The sequence below is a fragment of the Antechinus flavipes genome, chromosome 1 (assembly GCF_016432865.1).
Source record: "Antechinus flavipes isolate AdamAnt ecotype Samford, QLD, Australia chromosome 1, AdamAnt_v2, whole genome shotgun sequence".
NCBI lineage: Eukaryota > Metazoa > Chordata > Mammalia > Dasyuromorphia > Dasyuridae > Antechinus > Antechinus flavipes.
In genome coordinates, this window is record NC_067398.1 from 547789953 (window position 1) to 547797404 (window position 7452).

Here is a 7452-nt window from a genome sequence, read left to right on the forward strand (position 1 = left end):
GGTGTAGCTGATTCTGTCCATCACTGATCAACTGGAACTGAGTTAGATCCTCTCTTTGTCAAAGAAATCCACTTCCATCAGAATACATCTTCACACAGTGTCATTGTTGAAGTATATAATGATCTCCTGGTTCTGCTCATTTCACTTAGCATCAGTTCATGTAAGTCTCGCCAGTCCTCTCTGTATTCATCCTGCTGGTCATTTCTTACAGAAAAATTATATTCCATAACATTCATATACCACAATTTACCCAGCCATTCTCCAACTGATGGGCATCCATTCATTTTCCAGTTTCTAGCCACTACAAACAGGGCTGCCACAAATATTGGTGCACATACAGATCCCTTTCCCTTTTTTAGTATTTTTTTGGGATATAATCCCAGTAGAAACACTGCTAGATCAAAGGGTATGCACAGTTTGATAACTTTTTGGGCATAATTCCAGATTGCTCTCCAGAATGGATGGATTTGTTCACAACTCCACCAACAATGCATCAGTGTCCCAGTTTTCCTGCATCTTCTCCAACATTCGTCATTATCTTTTCCTGTCATGTTAGCCAATCTGACAGATGTATAGTGGTATCTCAAAGTTGTTTAATTTGCATTTCTCTGATCAATAGTGATTTGGAACACTCTTTCATATGGGTAGAAATAGTTTCAATTCCATCATAAGATGCTTTATTTTCAAAGAAAACACATTTAATTGTTAAAATTCTAACATCAATAATAACTAAATAAAATGAATATTTTCATACACACTGTAGAACAAGAAGAAATTGTACATTAAACTAAGTCTCTCTCCATTCATTCTGGCCACTGAACCCAGATAATTCCAGAGGAGAAAATAAAGCTAGTTGATTTTACACAGTCTTCCCTCACTTAATTCCAGTTCATTTGCATGTCACGCTATCATCTCCCTGATATCATAGTCATCTTTCAGGACAAAGGATACACAACAAAAACAATGAATCTCCATCATTTAGATTTTTGCTTTTCAAGTTACACTTAAAATGTAATTGTCAAGCGTTTCCTGATTGATTCATTGTAGTCTTCCATATTTGGGGGGTAGAGAGTGTAGTCTTTCATTTGGGGGATAACTTTATCATCAGTACTTCTCTTTCTTCCTACCTTATACTTATCAATTATAAAGAAAAAAAAAGATAAAATTCTTGTGCACATATAAATATGCACTGTCATGCAAAACAAATTCTCATATTTTTCGTGTCAAAAAATTGTATGTATGAAGAGTCTATCTCTTTATGCAAGTAGAGTCTATTTCTTCTCTGTCAAGAAGTAGGTAGCATACTTTATAATCAGTATTCTAGAATTGTCCTTATTGAGTGAAATGGAAAACTGAGGACTTCTCAAAATAATCACTTGATTATTCCAGACCGAATTCCAAAGCTCTGTTAATCTTTTAGGCTCTGGGAAGAAGAACAAAAGACTTGCTCTTCCAGCAGAACTCTCTGAGATAATCTCTTGGGACTTTTACCTAACTGCTTAGAGAAGAATCTGATTAACTATTTACTGGCCTGGAAATATTCAAAAGTCAATAAACTGGTAATCTCTATTTGTTGATTGAGAAAGCCTTAGGTAAACTAAGTCTCCTTAGTTATTCTAGTTTAATGCATTACTTACCTCTAAATATGGTTTCTCATAAAATTATTAACTAGGTAGATTGAACCTATAATCTGAATTTAGTTTAAATTTAGGCAAACACATGTGCAAACATTTGTAAACCTTGTGAAACTGACCAGTATAAACTCAGGTAAACATATGTGCAATAAGCTAACTATACCAGCTTGACTAGAATTTAACAAACCTGTGCTATTTCCATCTAAACAGGCAGTGAAAATTAATTGGATAAGGGGAGAGGAGATCATGGATTCTTGTGGATTATGACTATATAATCGCCTTTAATTTCTGTCACCACAGCCTCCCCTCACTGGAGGATTGTCCATTTCTCTCAAGATCCTAATAAAACTTTTATTCTTCATTTTGAGATATCTCTGAATATTTTTGAATTGGGGCTTGTGGTACCACACAATGTCCATTACATTGATCAGAGTAGTCTTTACAATGTTGTTTCTATTGCATAAATTATAGTCTTGATTCTGCTCACTAAAGTATGTATCAGTTCTTAAAGTTTTCCTAGGTGTTTCCCCAAAAATTCTTATTGTTATTTCTTACTGCACCATAATGTTGTATTACATTCATGCAACATAATTTTTTTCAGTCATTCCCCAACTGATGATAACTCTTTATAGGATCCAATTCTTTGCTATAACTTTGCTATAAATATATTTGCGCTTGTGTCTTATCCTTATCTTCCCTGATGCCCTTTTCCTCTTTCTTTGATTTCATTGGGGTTATAAATCTGGTAATGATATTGCTGGGTAAAAGAGTATGCACAATTTTGTTCAAATTACTTTCCAGAATGTCTGTACCAATGCACAGCTTTATCATTAGCATATCTGTGTTCCTGTTTTCCATTTGTGTAATTTTTGCTAATTTGAAACGGAAGCTCTGTTTTACTTTGCATTTCTCTATTATTAGTAATTGGGAACATTGTCTCATATGATTGATGCTAGCTTAGATTTCTAACTTTGAAAATTGCTTATCCATACCCTTTGACCATTTATCTATTGGGGAATGACTTTCATTTTTAGACATTTGAAGTACTTCCTTATTTATCTTGCAAATGATATCTTGATTGGAGAAAATTGTTCCAAATATTTTTCATTAGTTAACTGTTTCCCATCTAATTTTAAATGTCTTGATTTTGTCTGTGCACTTTATTCGCTGTATTACCAGTTGCCTGTGTGCTTGGCACATTGTAGGCATTTAATAAATGTTTACTAACTTGAGTGTAAAATTTTATTTTTCTCCAAAATGGACTGGCATAGTTTCACTCAAAGAATACCATGTGTTATGGAATTAAACATAAAATAGGAATAAGAGAGGACCATTTCTTCAAGGAACTGTTTTTTTTTTTCTTCCCCTAAATGGTTGTGTAAAATGATGTCTACTCAACCATTCACTGATTAATGATAGAATAATTATACATGCCTGATTTCCTGTATAGTTCTAGGACATAAAAAAACTATCTTTGCTATTGTTTCTTTCTATCAAGTATTCCTAAATTGCTTAAAGAAATGAACATTTTTGAAGGTAGAATAACTAGTGACAAGAATAAAAAGATTCCTGTCAACCATTACAATGTTAACTATCATTTCAATTTTCTAGAAACAAAATCTGACAGAATTTTGAGATACATTATTTTGTTTCTGAATTTATAGGAATAATTATATAATTTTAAAATAGAATTTATATATTTTCTTTTTGGTTATAAAAGGTAATATGCTTAGGATGAGTAAAGTGTATCTTTGGTTTTTAAAAAAAATGTTCATTTATTCATTTATTTATATTTTTGTATTAATTTTATTCTTTTTGTTAAATATTTTAAGGGGTCTCATATAATTTTGACATTCATCAGGAACACCTTATTGGAAAAATAGCTTTTGAGGCAGTTTTTTGCTCTCCCAAATCAAATGTTTTTTTTCAGAAGCAGTAGGATCTTGTAGTTTATATCTTTCAGAAATTTATATGATGGTGCTGATATGATATATTATAGAGTATTAATTGCAGAAGTCATCTTATATTTTTCACATTCCACCATTAAGAATACCTAGGTGGATTATGCTCACAAAAATGTTAAATAGATGAGGAAGGGGACATAGAAGTTGATAGCTATTAATATTTTTCTATTGCCTTTTGGGATAGGGTTGGGGATATATGTAATAAAGCCAAGATTTTCTCTACGCCAAATGAAAATCATGCATCTTCAATTTTGTTGTATTTAGCACAGACCTCTATATATCTAGTCCAGCTGCTTTCCCCATTGTAGTTTATATTAGTGACATTTCCTTGTCTTCGAGAAACATATACAAGATTGTAGTCTAAGTTTCCAAATATGGTGACTCCCTTGTCCTTAATGATATGTAGAATTTGTTGCAAAAAATGTTTATAACTTTTTTCCATTTTTATTAATTAAAAATACTTATTCAGTGTCTACTATGTGTCAGGCAGTATATTAAGAACTTTAGATAAAAAGAAAATAAAATAGTAAATAGTCCTTTACTTCAATGAGCTTTCATTCTATCAAACGATCAACCGATCTATCCATCCATCTCTCTCTCTCTCTCTCTCTCTCTCTCTCTCTCTCTCTCTCTCTCTCTCTCTTTCTCTCTCTCTCTATACATATATATATATATATATATATATATACACATACAAAAATATATATGAATTAAATACATAAGTATAAGATAATTAAGAGGGCAATGTGCTGATATCTGGTGAATCACAAAAAGCCTCAGGTAGAAAATAATGGTTAACTGGAACTTTGAAAGAAACTGGAGGGAAAGGAGTCAAGATGATGGATTAAAGGCAGCAGCTCAGCTGAACTCTCAACATTGTCTCCGAAACAAGTTTTAAGTAATGTTTAAAATCAAATTCTGGCATAGCAGAACAAACAAAAGATCAGGGTGAAACATTTTCCCAGTCTAAGAAAATTTAGGAGATCTGTAAGAGAGTACTTGATCTTGCTGCCCTCAGGTACATCACTGTGCAGACCATTGTACCCTCTGACAGGGGCAGGCTAGGTTGTTGTTGATGGATAAAAACTCCTAGGGAGAATGTAGCAATTTCTGAGAAAGCCTAAGGCTTCCTGGCCTTGTGAGTGCTGGTTGTCAAAGAATAATATGTTGGTCAGTAAGCCATAGAATTCAATGATGGGAGCTGCTCCACCTCTATTCCATACTCTTCAAGAACTCAATAATGGGTGCAACCCCACCCCTACCACTCCTCCATTATACCTCTAAGCCATAAAATGAGCATATCAGTGACTCAAACCTGATCTTTGTTTTTCTTTCCTATAAAATCATTTTGCTTCTGGCTCTTTGCTAAATTCCTTTGAAATTTAGCTTGCTGTCAGCAGTGGAATAAATCTTTGCCCCTTAACTGGGAGACAAATGGAGTTTGTGAATTCTTTTGCCATATCTGTGACACTGACCTGGGGTCCCTAATATTATTGGAGTGTCTCCTGCCTCAACGGTTTTTCAGTTATGTCCAGCTGTTTGTGATTCCATTTTGGGTTTTCTTGGCAAAGATAACGGAGTGATTAAACATTTCCTTCTTCAGCTCATTTTAGGTATGAAGAATCTAAGACAAACAGTGTTGAATGATTTGTACCTGTAAGTCTAGTAACTAGAAAATGTTTGAGATTGAATTTGAACTCAGATCGTCCTGACTCAAGGCCCAGGGTTCTCTCCATTACACCAACTAGTTGCATTGGTAGGCAAAGTACCAGGTGGTTTTGTTTAATATTTTATTTTTGGCTATGGAAGGTATTATATTTAGGAAGAGTAAAATTTTTGGGAGGAGTGTTTGGTTTTTTTTTTTTTTTAATGTTTGTTTATTCATTCATTTATTCATATTTTTCTTTTAACTTTTATTCATTTTCCACATACACAGCATGATATAAAAAGATACAATACAAAATCATGATTTCCATTTCACATTATTTATATTTTTTGAAAAACTATGTAATAAAACTACACATCATTTCTAAAGGTACCCTGCTTTTCTGGGATTGCTTCTCAGTTTTCATTTGTTCTGTCCTGTGCACTTATTATTATTTTTTTTTCTCTATCCCTCTCTACTCCACCATAGAAAAGGCTACCTTTGGAAAGAAATGTGTTTATATTTTTATTTATCTCTATCTATGAATGTAAAACTATACTATACATGCTTCTATTTATCAGTTCTTTGGATGTAGATAGCATTTTCTTTCACAGGTCCTTTGTAATTGATTTGGGTATTTATAACATTCAAAATGACTTAGTCATTCAAAGTTGCTTTTAGAACAATATTGCGTTATTGTGTACAATTTTCTCTTCTTCTCTTGGTTCTACTTATTTCACTCTTCATTGTTTCATGCAAGTCTTTCAGTGTTTTTCTAAGATTAACCTGCTTTCCATTTCCTACAGCACAGTGGTATTTCATTTGGATAGTAATTGAATAAATGAATCAATGAAACTTTTAAAGGAAAAAAAAGTTGCCCCTCTGTTTCAAGAGAGGCAACTAGGTAGTATACTGGATAGGGTGCCAGGTCTAGAATCAGGAAGATTGAACTTTGTGAATTCAGTTCTGGCCTCAGACCCTAGCTGTATGACTCTGGCCAAGTCATTTAATCATGTTTGCTTCATTTCTTGAAGAAAAAGAAATGGCAAACCACATCAGTATTTTTGCCAAGAAAATCCCAAATGGGATCATGAAGAGTCATACAAGACTGAAAACAATTAAACAACAAGGTAGAAAAATATCCTTTTAAAGAGCAAATGGAAGTTTTCCCTTTTCAAATTCCAAATGGTGATTTGTAGTTTTAAACTGTCCCAAAATACAATGTGTGCAATATCTCCACATTAATTTTCACTCAATATCTGCAGCCAATATTTGCTTTAAATATTCAATGGAGACTAATATTTTTATCCTCTGTATCGTTCACTTCCATTTGTCTACATATTAAACTTCATTCAAATTCAACTGTCAAATGAAGCCTTGAATTTTCATACCACTTTCTTTTACACCTACCTCCACATCCAAAGGAAGAAGTATAGAAGCCCATATAACTAATTCAACTACATTACACCAGACATTTATGTTTTACTTTGATGTGTAAGGAATATGAATTTAAAGGGCCAAAGTTGCAATTTGTTACACATTCTTCATTTTCAATGGCAATCAAAATGTCCTAGGTTGGTTTGGACCATATTTACTACCTGTCTTTACCTACCATTTCTTGTTAATGCTTGGCCTGACAGTCAAATGCAGTCGTCTGTCAAATACATTCAATCCTTTCTACAGAAGCTCTATAGTCTGGTCTTAGCATATTAAAAATACCCAAATTTTCAGGAATTGAAATCAGGACAGAATTATTTATTCTTTAATTTTGCCAAAGTATCCATTGAATGTTTTCTTTTCTTTTGTATGAAACTTGGAATTTTGAACATTTAAAAAATTATTTGACTACAGGTTTAAGGAAACAGAATTCTGTTGAATGACATTCCAAAGATGTTTATTCTGCATACTTTTTTTATGATTGAGATTAACAGATAAATTCTTCTATTGACATAATCTTAGGCCAGCAGAACTCAGATAGTTTTAGGTCTCTGTGTTACACTGGGCTTCCTAAAACAAAAACCACACTAACAAATGGAATGGTTTCCCCAATTAATTTATCTAAGAATGGATTATTTTCTATAAGGAAACTACCTGAATAGCTTGCTGACAGTTTTTGCTGATTGGCTTCAGCAGCATACTGCATTAGGGCTCTGTTCAGTTCCAGGTCCCTACTATGTGGACCATGTGTACTGGAATGACTTGGAACTGT